We start from the raw sequence: 13547 nt of genomic DNA on the forward strand, positions 1-13547 counted from the left end.
CAACGTAGGCCTCAACTATCCACCTGATGAGGTCTCCGAAGCACCTAAGCATACAATGCCGGTATGTAGCCCCGACGTTCTTCAGACCGAACGACATTGTGATGTAGTAGAATGATCCAAAGGGGGTGATGAACGATGTTGTGAGCTGGTCGGACTCTTTCATCGCAATTTGATGGTACCCGGAGTACGCATCAAGGAAGCAGAGGGTTTCGCACCCCGAGGTAGAATCAACTATTTGGTCTATGCACGGCAAAGGAAACATATCCTTTGGGCATGCTTTGTTGGGACCCATATAGTCAACACACATCCTCCATTTCCCACTCTTTTTTCGTACAAGAATGGGATTGGCCAACCACTCTGGGTGGTGCACTTCCTTGATGAATCTAGCCGCCAAAAGCTTTATGATCTCTTCACCGATGGTCCTGCATTTTCCCTCATTGAAGCGACGTAGGCGCTGTTTCACCGGCTTGGAGCCTGAATGGATCTTCAAGGTGTGCTCGATGACTTCCCTCGGGATGCCTGGCATGTCTGAGGGTTTCCACGCAAAGATGTCTTTATTAACGCGGAGGAAGTCGATGAGTGCGTTTCCCTATTTAAAGGAAAGTGCGGTGCTAATGCGCACCACCTTGTTGTTGGGGCAACCAGGATCTATGAGGACCTCTTTAGAGTCCTCCGTAGACTCGAAAGACCCGGTCGACTTCTTGGGATCAGGCACTTCTTCGGTGACCTCCTTCTTGATGGCAGCGAGCTCTCCGGAGGCAACAATTGCTACGGCGTGATCGCAGCACTCGACCTCGCACTCATAGGCACGCTAGAAGGAGGTGCCGATGGTGATGACCCCGCTAGGGCCCAGTATCTTTAGCTTGAGGTAGGTATAGTTGGGGATGGCCATCAACTTCGCGTAGCATAGACGTCCTAGGATGGCGTGGTAGAATCTGGGGAACCCGACCACCTAGAAGGTGAGGGTTTCCATCCTATAATTGGATGGATCCCTAAAGGTAACGGGCAGATCGATCTGCCCAAGTGGCATGGCCTGCTTTTTGGGCACAATGCCATGGAAAGGTGCTCTGGTTGGGTGGACACATGTTCGGTCGATGCCCATTTCGTCGAGCATCTTGGCATACATGATGTTGAGGCCACTACCTCCATCCATTAGTATTTTGGTGAGCCACTTCATACCGATGATCAGGTCGACCACGAGCGGATATCTCCCCAGATGTGGGATGCTCTCTAGGTGGTCTGTCCGATCGAAGGTTATGGCGGACTCAGACCACCAGAGGAAGGCAGGTGTGGCCGGTTCGGTCGTATAGACCTCACGACACACGACCTTCTGATGGCGTTTTGATTCATAGGCCGCCGATCCTCCGAAGATCATGAGGCAACTGTCTAGTGTTGGAAAGCCATCGTCCTTCCCCTCGACATCATATGTGGTGGGGCCAAGGTCCTTCTCATGCTCCCCTTTGTTGGAGCCTCTGGACAAGAACCGCCTCATTAGGCTGCAGTCCTTGTACAAATGCTTAACCGAGAAGGCATGGTTCGGGCACAGCCCCTCGAGTAATTTTTTAAAATGGTTTGAAGTGTCCTCCATAGGCTTCTGACCACCCTTGCAGTCCGCAGTGGCCACGAGTGAGCCCTCGCACCTTTGCTTCTTGTTCTTCCTTTTGGCAGAATGATTAGAGGCACCTTCACCAATGCCCTCGTCCTTTTGCCATCAAGACGATCAAAGATCGCTCTGACCACTTCTTCTCTTAAGGCATGGCTGGTAGCGATGTCCAGGAGTTCCTTGGTGATTCATGGGTCCTTACATCCCAGCTTATGAATCAGAGACTCGCAGGTAGTCTCAAATAGGAAAGCTCCTATAACGTTGGCGTTTGCGACGTTAGGTAGCTCATTGCACTGCCGGGAGAAGCGCTGGATGTACCTACAGAGGGTTTCACCGGCCTTCTATCGGCAGTTTTTGAGGTCCCATGGGTTCCTAGGGCACTTGTATGTGCCCTGGAAGTTCCCCACAAAGATCTCCTTTAGGTCCGCCCAACTCTGAATTCTATTGGACGATAGGTGTTCCAACCACGCTTGTGCCAAATCGGCCAAGAACAGTGGAAGGTTGCGGATAATGAAGTCATCATTATCCACACCACCGGCTTAGTAGGCAAGCCGATAGTCTTCGAGCCATAGTCTGGGGTTTGTTTCCCCAGAGTACTTCGGGATATTGGTTGGTGGTCGGTACCTTGGTGGAAAAGCAGCGTTGAGGATGTGACGGCCGAAGGCCTAAGGCCTCGATAGGCCAGGGCTCAGGCTTCCATCCTCACCGCTGTCGTAGCATCTGCTATGACGAGGGTGATAGCCGTGTCTAGCTCCCTCTCTCAAGTTATCGTAGGCACGTCTACGGGCATCGAGGGTGCTGCATGCGTCACGGTGGCTGAGGCCCTGACGCAGTAGGACCATGGTGTGCTGCCTACTTCCTTGTGGCTCCTGGTGGACCAATGCGTCCCTGTCGGGGCATTCTGAGAGCGTGCGCTAGCTGGCGTCGAGCTCACATCACCAAGACAATGAGCTTTCGGCCTGCTGCACCGCCGCACGCTCGAGCAACATGCAAATCTCAAGGTGGGCCTGACGATCCTTGAGCGTCGTAGCCTCTAGAAGGCCATGGAGCAAGGCAGCAGCGGCGGTGATGTTCTAGCTTGCCCGAGCGAAGCGAGGAAGGGCTTCATCGTCTGCGATGATCCTCTGGTTCACATCACGGGCCATGGCATGTGCGCACCCACCGTCTCCACGGTGCTCTATCTCCTAGTCGAGCTTCATGCATTCCTGCTCGAGCTAGAGTCACGCTTCCTCGATCTCTCGGTGTCAGGCTTTCAGCTGCTCCATCAGCATGCGTGGTAGGGCCACTGTCTCCCTCTTGGCCTCGTTGCCGAGGTTGTTTGTTGGAGTAGCCTCCCCCTTGGGGACACTTCCGACATGCCCCTCAGGGGTACCCACCATGAAGCATTCACAAGAGGGGTGATGGCTTCCCCTGCTGGAGTTAGAGCCAGAGCCAGAGGGCGACCCTAGCTCCTCTGCCAGGAGGTCATGGAAAGATTCCACGACATGTTCGATCACCCCCACAAACTCATTGTTCATGAGGGATGGGATCATGTGCTGCGCCACAAGGTGGCTAACAGTTGCCGTGGCGTTGCAGAGACCGAATGGAAGCACTGCCGAGGCACTCTGTGTGGGGTGTTCCAGAGAGAGGGTGAGGCAGCGCAGGTCCTCCCTCGACGGTTGGGGTCCCAAGGAGACACCGAGCTAGTGCTTAAGCCTCCCGTAGTTGAGACCGATGGAGGGGAGAGGTTGGATGGTGGCGTGAGCCAATGCCAACTCTCCTCCCACCGTGACGATGAAGTCCATGTCACCGAAGCGCACGTGTGCACCTAAGACCTAGCTGATTTCGTGGCTCGCCATCCATGGCCTGATTTAATGTCGGAACACGCAAAGGTCCCCTACCTGGCGTGCCAACTGTCGATGTTTTGAGTAAACACCAATGAGTAAATTTGTATTATTACGCGTTGGGACTGGATGGTGTGCTAAAAGACATAAGGTTTATACTGGTTCGAGCAGAATGTCCCTACGTCCAGTTTGCGACTGCTGCTCGGGTTATTAGCACTGAAAGGTTCGTAGTAGGGGTTACAAATGGGCGAGAGAGGGACAAGTCCCAAGTCTCTGATAGAAAGGTTGAAAGGACGCTAAGAGCTTGGTTGCTGCTCAGATGTGTGTTATGTGATGCGTGGTGTGTTCTATTTGATCTGTCCCCTAAGTGGGGTGTCCTGTCTTCCCTTTTATAGACCAAGAGGAAGCAGGGATTACAAATGGGAGAAAGAAAAAGAACCAGAGGCCAAGAAGGTCCTTCGAAGGTGCCGGGTCTTCCTTTTCCTCTGAGCCCGTCCTGCTGACACGACATATGGTGCCAGGGATAGCTCCATGCTAGGCGTCCGTTCGTTGATGATGCCATGCTCTGGCTTAATTAGCAAGTGGTTACGTCCCATCTTGCCCTGGCGGATGGCGCGATGAACCGGGGTGTTGATCCGCAACCCTATGGGGAGCGGACGACGCAGTGACTGCACGTCCATCACTATAGAGGATGCGAGTCTCCTCCTGGACTGTAGTGGTTGTCGTATGGCCCCGTCAGGATCCGCGCCCGAGGGCCAACGGTGGCGCCCACAACACTGTAAAACAGATGTCGGCGTCCACAATACTGTTCGGGCTCTGACATGCCTGGAAGGGCCTTAAAGCACCCGTCTTGTCATATCCTGTCAGTATTTTCCTGCATGCATGTAGGGTATGGTGCATGGTATGGTCCTCGGTATTACGGTTGACTTGACTGCCCTGCCTAATCTACGTGTTTAGTTATGAAGGAGCAGCGCATAGACGTCGGGCGAGGCGGAGCCAGCCCTTGGACGTCGGGGCGAAGTGGAGCTAGCCTCGGGACGTCTGGCGAGGCAGAGTCTGCCCCCAGACATCGGGCAAGGCGGAGCCAGCCCCTAGACATCAGGCGAGGCGAAGCCTGCCCCCGGACGTCGGGCGATGCGGAGTTTGCTCCCAGACGTCGGGCGAGGCGAAGCTAGCCCCCGGGGATCGGGCGAGGCGGAGTCTACCCTTAGATGTCGGGCGAGGTGGAGCCAGCCCCCCGGGGTCGGGCGAAGCGGAGTCTGCCCTTAGATGTCGGGCGAGGCGGAGCCAGTCCCCGGGGTTGGGCGAGGCGGGGCCCACGGTCTCGATGGACGGACGAGGAGTGTCCTGGCAATCAGTGTAGTCGTGCTCTTGATCACGCGGATGAATCAACGTTCGATGATCATTAGCTTCTCCTCTTCGGGTACCCTAATATTGGTCCCCGACAATATGACATTCAGGTTTCAGAATCAGGGTGTTTAACTTGACATATCGTTATAGAATCGATTAGGGCAATGCCATTGCGTGACTTTGTGAGGCCCGTATTAGTTATGTGATTCAACTTCCAATTCATGCGTGCAAGGTTGATCAAAATAGTGGAGCTAATGAAGCTGGGAGCAAGACAGGTCTTGTTGTGCAAGAACAACATAGAAGCGTGCATCACTGACTAGAGCGCCTAGAGCGGTAGCCTCGACGAAGATCGTTAGCCGGCCATCGCCGCTCTTGATGTTGACGTTACCGGCTTCAACAGGTACTGCTGCATGACAAAGGAAGACATCATCCGCGCTTCTCCTCGACATGTTGGCGTGGTCAACCGTGGCTATGCCCAGCTTGATATACTCACGAGTCGACACGCCTCCAAGGATCAGATCCATCATGGATGATTGCAGGTGGACTCTACTTCAGAGAAAAAATAAAAACCCAAAGTTCAAGCGAAATGCCTTAGGAAATTTGGAATCCTGCATCTAACACCGGCCCTTCCTCTCTCCCTTCAAATTTATGTGAACCATCGCCCGTGAATGAAAACATAACAAAACGATTTTTTTTGCAAGCGAATGCTAGACCAGTTGGTCTGGCTGTGTGCTTTGCATTCTGCCAGTCAGAGTTCGGATTTGTTGGTCGGAGGAGGCGCAATTTATCTGCGCGTTGAAAAAAAACCTCTCATTGTCTCACGCCAATGCACAGGTCTAAGGTCAGCCCAGTCTCAATGGGAGCTACGGTGCCACTGTGTATGGGTGGGGCAGAGGTACGGGAGTTTTCTCGACCTACGTGAGAAGATCTTCTTCTTAAGCACAATACCTGAGACCTATCTTACCCCACAGGTCGAGTTTTGTTTTTGAACATCTGTGAATTTCATGTTCTGCTGTATTCCAAACTTGTGGAGCCATGAGATCCGCTGACGCGTGTTGGCTCCAACTCTATCAACATGGATAATGCCATTACTGCACACGCTTTCCTCCACAGACCACAGCCAGTACATATCGAAGTAGCATACCGCTTTTCTCTAAAAAAAAGGCCAAGAAAGGGGAATAAAGAATTGTCTTGAGGGATTGTGATTATATATGTAGCAAAATCTCAAACAAAAAGATATTCCGTTGATAATTATTAGTAACCCCGTAAAATAAAGCCATTCGATATATGTCCCCGACATATAAGATTAATAATACAATATAGTAAATCCCTGGCCTTATCAACTGATGTGACCTCCTGTCCGAAAGATCATGTAATCCACGTCAAGTGTGTGCAGCCAGTGACTATATGTAAATGAGAGCTATTATATTATTGATTGATCGATTGGCTTATGTATATTAAAGAAAAGATTTTCCTAAGATTCTGGAGATACGCATCATGAATATTTTTTTCATGGAAATCTGTTAGCCCAACCGTGCGGCGGACAAAACTAACCGATAACAAAAATCCAACTGAAATACACGAGATGACAAAAGCTGAATTTTGACTTCCCTAATTTGGCCTAAAGAAGCAAGTAACTGAATAAGTATGGGTAATTGGTCTCTACTCATGGTTCAACGGAAAAAATTCTTCAACAAAAAAAAAAAAAAATGGTTCAACGGAAAAATTCGGATAATCTGAAATATGTATTGCGGCCCAATTACAGTTTCCAGCCCAACCCAATAGAGAACACATCAGTATTGTTGTATAGATGTCAAATGTTTGTACATCTTATTTTTAATTTATGTAATGTTGAACCAATGAGTCTTGGTTGACTTGGAAGTGCCATTTGAATCATTTTTTGTGATGCTATTATGTGAGCCATAAAAATTTTGAGTGTGTTTATGCGAAAACTGTATTCAATCTATTGTTTTTTTTCTGAACTATATATAAAGCTCTACTGCAATGCAATAATCTATTGAGTATACTCTTTTTTGAATTATATAGAAAAAGGTTGTACTGTCATTTTCCTGTGGTTAGTAGTTTTCTGGTGGTTCGACACCGACCAGGAAAACAATTCTTCTGATGGTTCATCCATAAATTATCACCGACAGGAAATTACATCTTTTTAACGGTTACTAGTCGACAGGGAAAAAACAAAACTGATAGGGGAAACATATTTTTTACTGTGTGTGGACTGATAGGACAATAGTCCTTTTTATTCTGTCAGTGTTACACCATCAAGAAAAACCATTTCTAGATTAAAAAAAAAACCATTTCCCTATCGGTTATCGATATTTTTTTTTGTCAGTTGACACCGAAAGAGGTAGTCCTATAGCCCTGACGGTTTATAATTTTACTATAGCGACAAGAAAATTTAAAACACTTACCCTAACGGTGCACCGTCAGACATTTTAAAATTTTCCTGTCGTTCTATCCATAATGGTTATTCCCTAGCAGTGCACTGTCAGAGAAATTAGGTTTTAATTTCTCTGTCTTTTCCTGTCAATAGTCGCACCGATCAGGAAATTTTACGTTTCCAGTTGTGTTAGGCCTTGCGTGTCACCTCTTTGCCACTATGCCTAAGAGTTACTTGTGACTAAAGACTGACTAGTCCGTGGTACGCGCCCTCGCGGGCGTCGGCATTCAGTTGGAAATATAATTGGAAATCTAATCGTGTGCATGTATATATTTTTTAAGATCGGAGCATAGACACGGTAAATATCCGGCATTGTAATATGAGGATGATTGATGTGTATGTAAAACATACATGCCAAAGGGCCTCTAGTCCAACTGGTTAGAGCGTCCCGGCGGCACTCCTCAGGTCCTGGGTTCGACTCCCCGTGGGAGCGAATTTCAGGCTAGGGTTAAAAAATTCCATCGTCTGTCCCACGCCAAAGCACAAGTCTAAGGACCGGCCCGTTCTCATAGGACGATGGTGCCGCTGTGTAAGGGTGGGGCAGGGGTTCGGGGGTTTTCTGGGCCTGTGTGAGAAGGTCTTCTTAATGCAATGCCTGGGGGTGGTCATACCCTCGCAGGTCCAGTTTTTTTATGTAAAACATACATGTTGAATAAATGGAGTGCAAGAGGATTAAGAGGATATGGATTATGCATAAATTTAGTAATATGTCTACGTCATGGTACATGGTGGCGGTTTGGAGCTAACATAGTACCGGATAGGAATAGCGGTTTTGTACAATGCCTTTCATGATTAGTAGTACACGCACGGTCTAGAGCATAATTATACAAATTTTGTACAGACAGTTCCTTCTGGACTAACTGTACATATGGATGCATCTTTTGATCACGATGCGGCAGTGCGGCTCAGCTGTTTAGTATTCTGGTTCACAGTCTAAAAGGCCGCTTTCGATGAACACTAAGGTCGGTCTGCTGGAGTCTTCTGTCTATAGATGCTATATTAGTTTTTTTCTATGAGTTTGTGAAAAGAATATGGGTGCTCTGCATGGATAAGAATGTTTCCCGAAGATCTGGTAGTGGCACATGCATTCTGTGTGGTGACTGAAACCTGAGAAATAACCAATGAAGTAGAAACTATATGGTAAAATAATATGATAGTGGACTATTTTATGGTTGATCTGTACGAATATTGCCGTTGTTCTGATATGGAGTGCTTGGAAAAGTGTAGAATTAATATATGTGATGGACCTGAGGAATAAAATGCCTATACGATTTCATCACCTGGTTATGAAGGCAGTTTGTTAGTTTATGTATAAAACCATTATGTATATAAGTAATGTACAATTAGTAAGGTGTCTTACCTGTGTAGTTTTGTTCAGTAAAGGTCATCAAATGCTGATCATCGTCTAACCCATGCAGTGCTGCACAACCCATGCGCTGGCAGGATAAATGGGAACAAAGAGAGGGGCTCTACGGCAAGGGAAGCTCGATTTCTTAGGGCCAGATTGGCTTCAAACCAATCTTTTCATGTGAAGGGTTCATTTTTCCCTCGACATGCTAGATCTCCCATGATTAGTTGGCCTTGCCTGGCACACTACAGCAAGGGGACAACACTAGGGAGACGCGAAGCACTGCGAAGAAGGTGTGCCGAGCTGTGATGGCTGAAAGGATGCTCCTCGTCCTGTGCATGCATAGATTGTAACCAATATTTGAGCTATATGTAATTTACTGGAAGGAAGCAAACATATTTTGGTTGTCTATATGTATAATCAGTCTCCAGATTAGACATTGTAATAAAAAGAAAGAATCATGATTTCCATGTCATGTGTTAGAGATAATTTGTGCTTGATGATTCACATCAAAGTGCAAAAGCAGAAAAAAGAGAACACTACATTTAGCAGTATCAGTTTATTTTGTCTTGCTGTCAAGTGATTCAGTGGCATAGCAATGATTTGCTAGATAACCAAAACCAAGATATCTTTGCTATGGTTTGCTAGATAACCAAAACCAAGATATCTCTATCTACTATGAAAAGGTGTCAAAAAGGGATGTAACAATTTTGAAGAAAAGTTTTTGGCACCTGCAAAGGTCGGCTTGGCTCTAGCTTCTAATGCATCCAGTAGTTCTCTGATGTGTTTCAGGCTGCTGCAACATGGAAAAAGCCTAAGTTATACCTGCATTACTTTGATATCAATTATCATTTGTGTGTCAAATGCAAGGTACTTCAATGGTGTTCAAATATCAAGTGTACATTTATTTTTCTGTGCTTCTTTTCTTAGTGTGTTTCTGGGGAAAGGAATAATAGTCACAGAAAGAAGTGCACATCAGAACTACATGACCTCTAAACGGGTTTCCCTGTCATACACCAATAGCAGAGGGAGGGGGACGGAAAGGGAGAGAGGCTTATCTGGTTTGATCCATTGTCATTCTAAACCACCTATATGAATTGAACTACAACAACATTATAATCTTCTATGAGCTTTTTTTTGTTCCGAATAGCTTCCATGAGTGATGAGCATAATAAATAATAAGGTGCTGAAATATATTTTCCCCCCTCTTTATGGGTAGCTCGATGGTCGATGCACATTATCTAAAGGCAAGAATCCATCACCTTTTTTCATGGGACAAAGCAAAATCTTGCAAACGAGGAAAGGTAGGATACAGAATTACAGGTGCACAAGTTTAAAGTATAATTCATATTTTTCATTAGATGAAATCTACAACATAATCCATGTCTTAACTAAAGCAAATTAAATACTCAATGATCAAATAGAAAACGTTATGGAATATAAGACATGAATGGTGGAGCAATAGTAAGTCTGGTGATGTTTTGAGTTCTATAGGACTTGTGCTGTTATAGGTAACACACAGAGACTTTTAGATAAATAAATGCAGGACACACAGAAGCATTAGAGTACTTGGAAATGAGTAATCATGCAAGGAAATATTGCTGTTGTGCTTAAAATGGAATGGGCACTAATTATTAAATGCTGGAGTCACTGTCAATTGTTGAAATCAAATTATGAAACAGAGAACATTCTACGAATAATGTAGGTTCTGTGAAGGGAAAAATACTTCTCTCCAACGCGAAATATCGAACCTGTGATAACATAGAAAATACTTGGAGATCACACTAGGTAGATTGCTAGAACTTTAAAAAATCCATCTTTGCAAAAATGTAATAATTCATATTAAAAAGGAATAAATGGGATCTGAAACAACTGGAGCCACCATTCAAACAAGGCTAATGTTTGCTTTAGCCGTTGAGGTTCCATATAGCTTCAATCCAGCAAATGCCCCTGCACATCAATTTGAAATAATCAAAATTTATTATAAATGTTAACTTTAAGTGGTAGACATACATTGAATCGTTGTAACAGAATAACAAAGCAGCAAATAAACTTGAAAGGGAAAAAACCAACAGGCCTAAGAAGGCAACAAAACACATACATTGACATCACCAACCACTACTACTGGTCATTGATTGCTGACCATCCACCACTCAGTTGTAACAGCCATAAACTCAACTAGAATTAAATGCGAAGAAGGCAACTTATAGGCTGCCTCAAATAATTTTGTGAGCTAAAGTATGTAATTCCTTCAAATTACAATTACCAGCCACGCAGAAGCGAATACAAACTTGTAATGGAATCAATAAAGCACATCAGATAAATAAATATGTATATATTTCTGTTAGGTTAGCCATTTCTTTGCCTCTATATTCAAGTTGCATATGAAAGTGACTCTAAAATTTCGCACCATGAATAGGCCAAGCCTATTTAGTGTGTTCTTTAGACAGGTGATAGGATGAGTCTATGAATAGAGCAATAGAGATCGAAGTTTGGGACTAAACCTGACATTACCTACATATATTTTATAGCAGAAATTATAAAAATGGTAAGAGAAGACTATGACATGCATCAACGAAACTGACTATAGAATGCAGTTGAATAACAACACATACTGATACAACTCTGGAAGCAACGTTGGATGAAGGCCATAGATGCAAACCTGGATCGCTCCCATCGGCATAACCTACACGGAACTGAGGGAGCGCTCTAGTATGGTGCAGCCTCTTCTAGCAATGGATAGGATCATTAAGCAACCTGCCTGGTGGGTGAGTGAGGCAGGTCTAATAGCACAATTCTTGCCAGCATCCATTGTAACAACGTGAGGTCATCATTGTCGGCCTGTGGCCACCACATTAAACAAGGAAACAACATCACCAAAGCAGAGGTTTCTAATAATGGATCAAGGGGAAAACGGTTCAGATGGAGGCCATGATATACCTGATGGACTGGAGTTGCATAACTCTCTTCTGATGCACAATTTGATAGGTACTCAGCACAGTATTCGTGGAAGTAATTATCCATCTGAGCATAGGTACTATGAGTGCTCATAACACCTTTCATTCCTGCATTTGCAACGACTGTACTGTCAGCGCTTAAAGTTTACAGATGGATAATGAGAAACTTTTGAGAGTGTCTATGTATGTCTCTTCAAAGAGATTGGAACTATCACAAGACAGTGGGACCATGAGGACTGCTACCAATTTGGAAACATGATAAATTAATGGTTCTAGGAACTGGGTTATCGCTTATGGTATAAATTAACCAAGCAAAGATAAATTGAGGGTCATAGGACTGCTAAACTCTAAACCCTCAATTTATTTGGTGCCTTTTTATTCTGTCACAGCGATTCACTAAATTCCTCTCTACTAAATAAAATGTAAATTCAGAAATTAAATGTCCCATGAACATTATGCATACTACAACTTAGTACATGAAGGAAGTCCAAGGGCCCAAAATGACTACCTTGATGGGATAAGCTTTCTTGCTTTCAATGGACGAGGTCACCATGGCAGTTGCGGTATTAATATATATTTGGAAATTAAGCAAAGACAAAGTAGCAGGAGATACAAGAAAGAAATGGTACCAACTCTAAGTTGTTGGTTAGCAAACAATGCTGGTGGAGAGGGAAGTGACGACTAATAGGCCGCGCGAAGCCATGCTCGTGATTGCAGTCAACTCATCGTAGGCATTGGATGAGCTGCAAAGAAATATAAAAATATCTAGATAAGACGTTTGGAAACTTTGGAATCCCTACATCTAGGCCAGGAATCACTGTAGGACTCATTTATGCGTTCAAATCTAAATCTCATCCAATTCATGGTAGTAGCAGAAAGAGTAAAACAAAACTGAATATCAGGCATGGACAATGTAGGTAGGCATTGATAATTCTATACTGGGTCTATATGCAGAACACAATTATTTAGTTTCACATCCATGAGGACCAACTAATACCGTGAAAACTGAGAACACATGGGAAAAAGCGAAGCTGACACAGATGTCCTGAACTTCTTGTAAGATGGAATGGAAAGGAGGTCACCTGACCCTATGATTGAAACAAGAGCATGCCCAATATTTTTCTTTCTGATTGTTGTGCAAACTAATCTACCAGAAATGAATGCCTTTTAGGCCTCTCTACAGCAACTCAAAATTAATTAATGTCCATGCTCATCAAAGATGCTTGAACAATCTGATAGGAATGAATATCTAGCATATTGCTTTAGGGAAATTGTATCCAAGCTCAGTCATCTCCAACTGGTATAAAGGGTCACGATATAGTAGCTGTGGTAAAGAAAGGTTCATCTAAAACACTGGGCTATCTCCTCCCAGGGTTTATTGTTGTGGAGCGCTTGAAGTATAATTCAAGTGAAGGTCCAACAATATTAGTTTTGTGTCCAGCCAGGGAATTGGCAACATAAATTCAAGATGAAGGAATCAAGTTTGGCAGATCTTGAAGAATATCTTCTACTATGTGTTGCTCTGTATTTTCTGATACAGAAAACATGCCTCGCTCATATACGTGAAGAACATTAGAATTGCGTACACAATTATTGAAAGGGAATAAAAAATTAAATAAAACCCAGGTCACCTTGGTCCAATAGTGGTTACAATAGGGAAACATGGAAATCACCGGATCGCATCTGAAAGAAAAGGAAGGGTGCATTAATCTTGTTCAATTTCAAGGATAGATTACTCCAAAGATTTTACAAATAAAATTAAGACTTTTTCTAGACAATAGAAGCATGACAGTAATCGAAAACTAAAGACAATCCCCAACTAAAATTAGTTGCAAGCTGGTAGCATGGAAAAGGTATCCCTTTCATTAACTCTACGATATTAGCAAGGCAAAACTGATATCAAAAGCAAGTTAGTTGGTCGAAGTTGTAGCACAAAATTTAGGACAAAATAAACATCCTCATAATTTCCAACATTTAAGTGGTCTGCAACTTGGCTAAATCGGATTGA

The sequence above is a fragment of the Miscanthus floridulus genome, chromosome 1, assembly GCF_019320115.1.
Source record: "Miscanthus floridulus cultivar M001 chromosome 1, ASM1932011v1, whole genome shotgun sequence".
In the NCBI taxonomy this organism is placed as follows: domain Eukaryota; kingdom Viridiplantae; phylum Streptophyta; class Magnoliopsida; order Poales; family Poaceae; genus Miscanthus; species Miscanthus floridulus.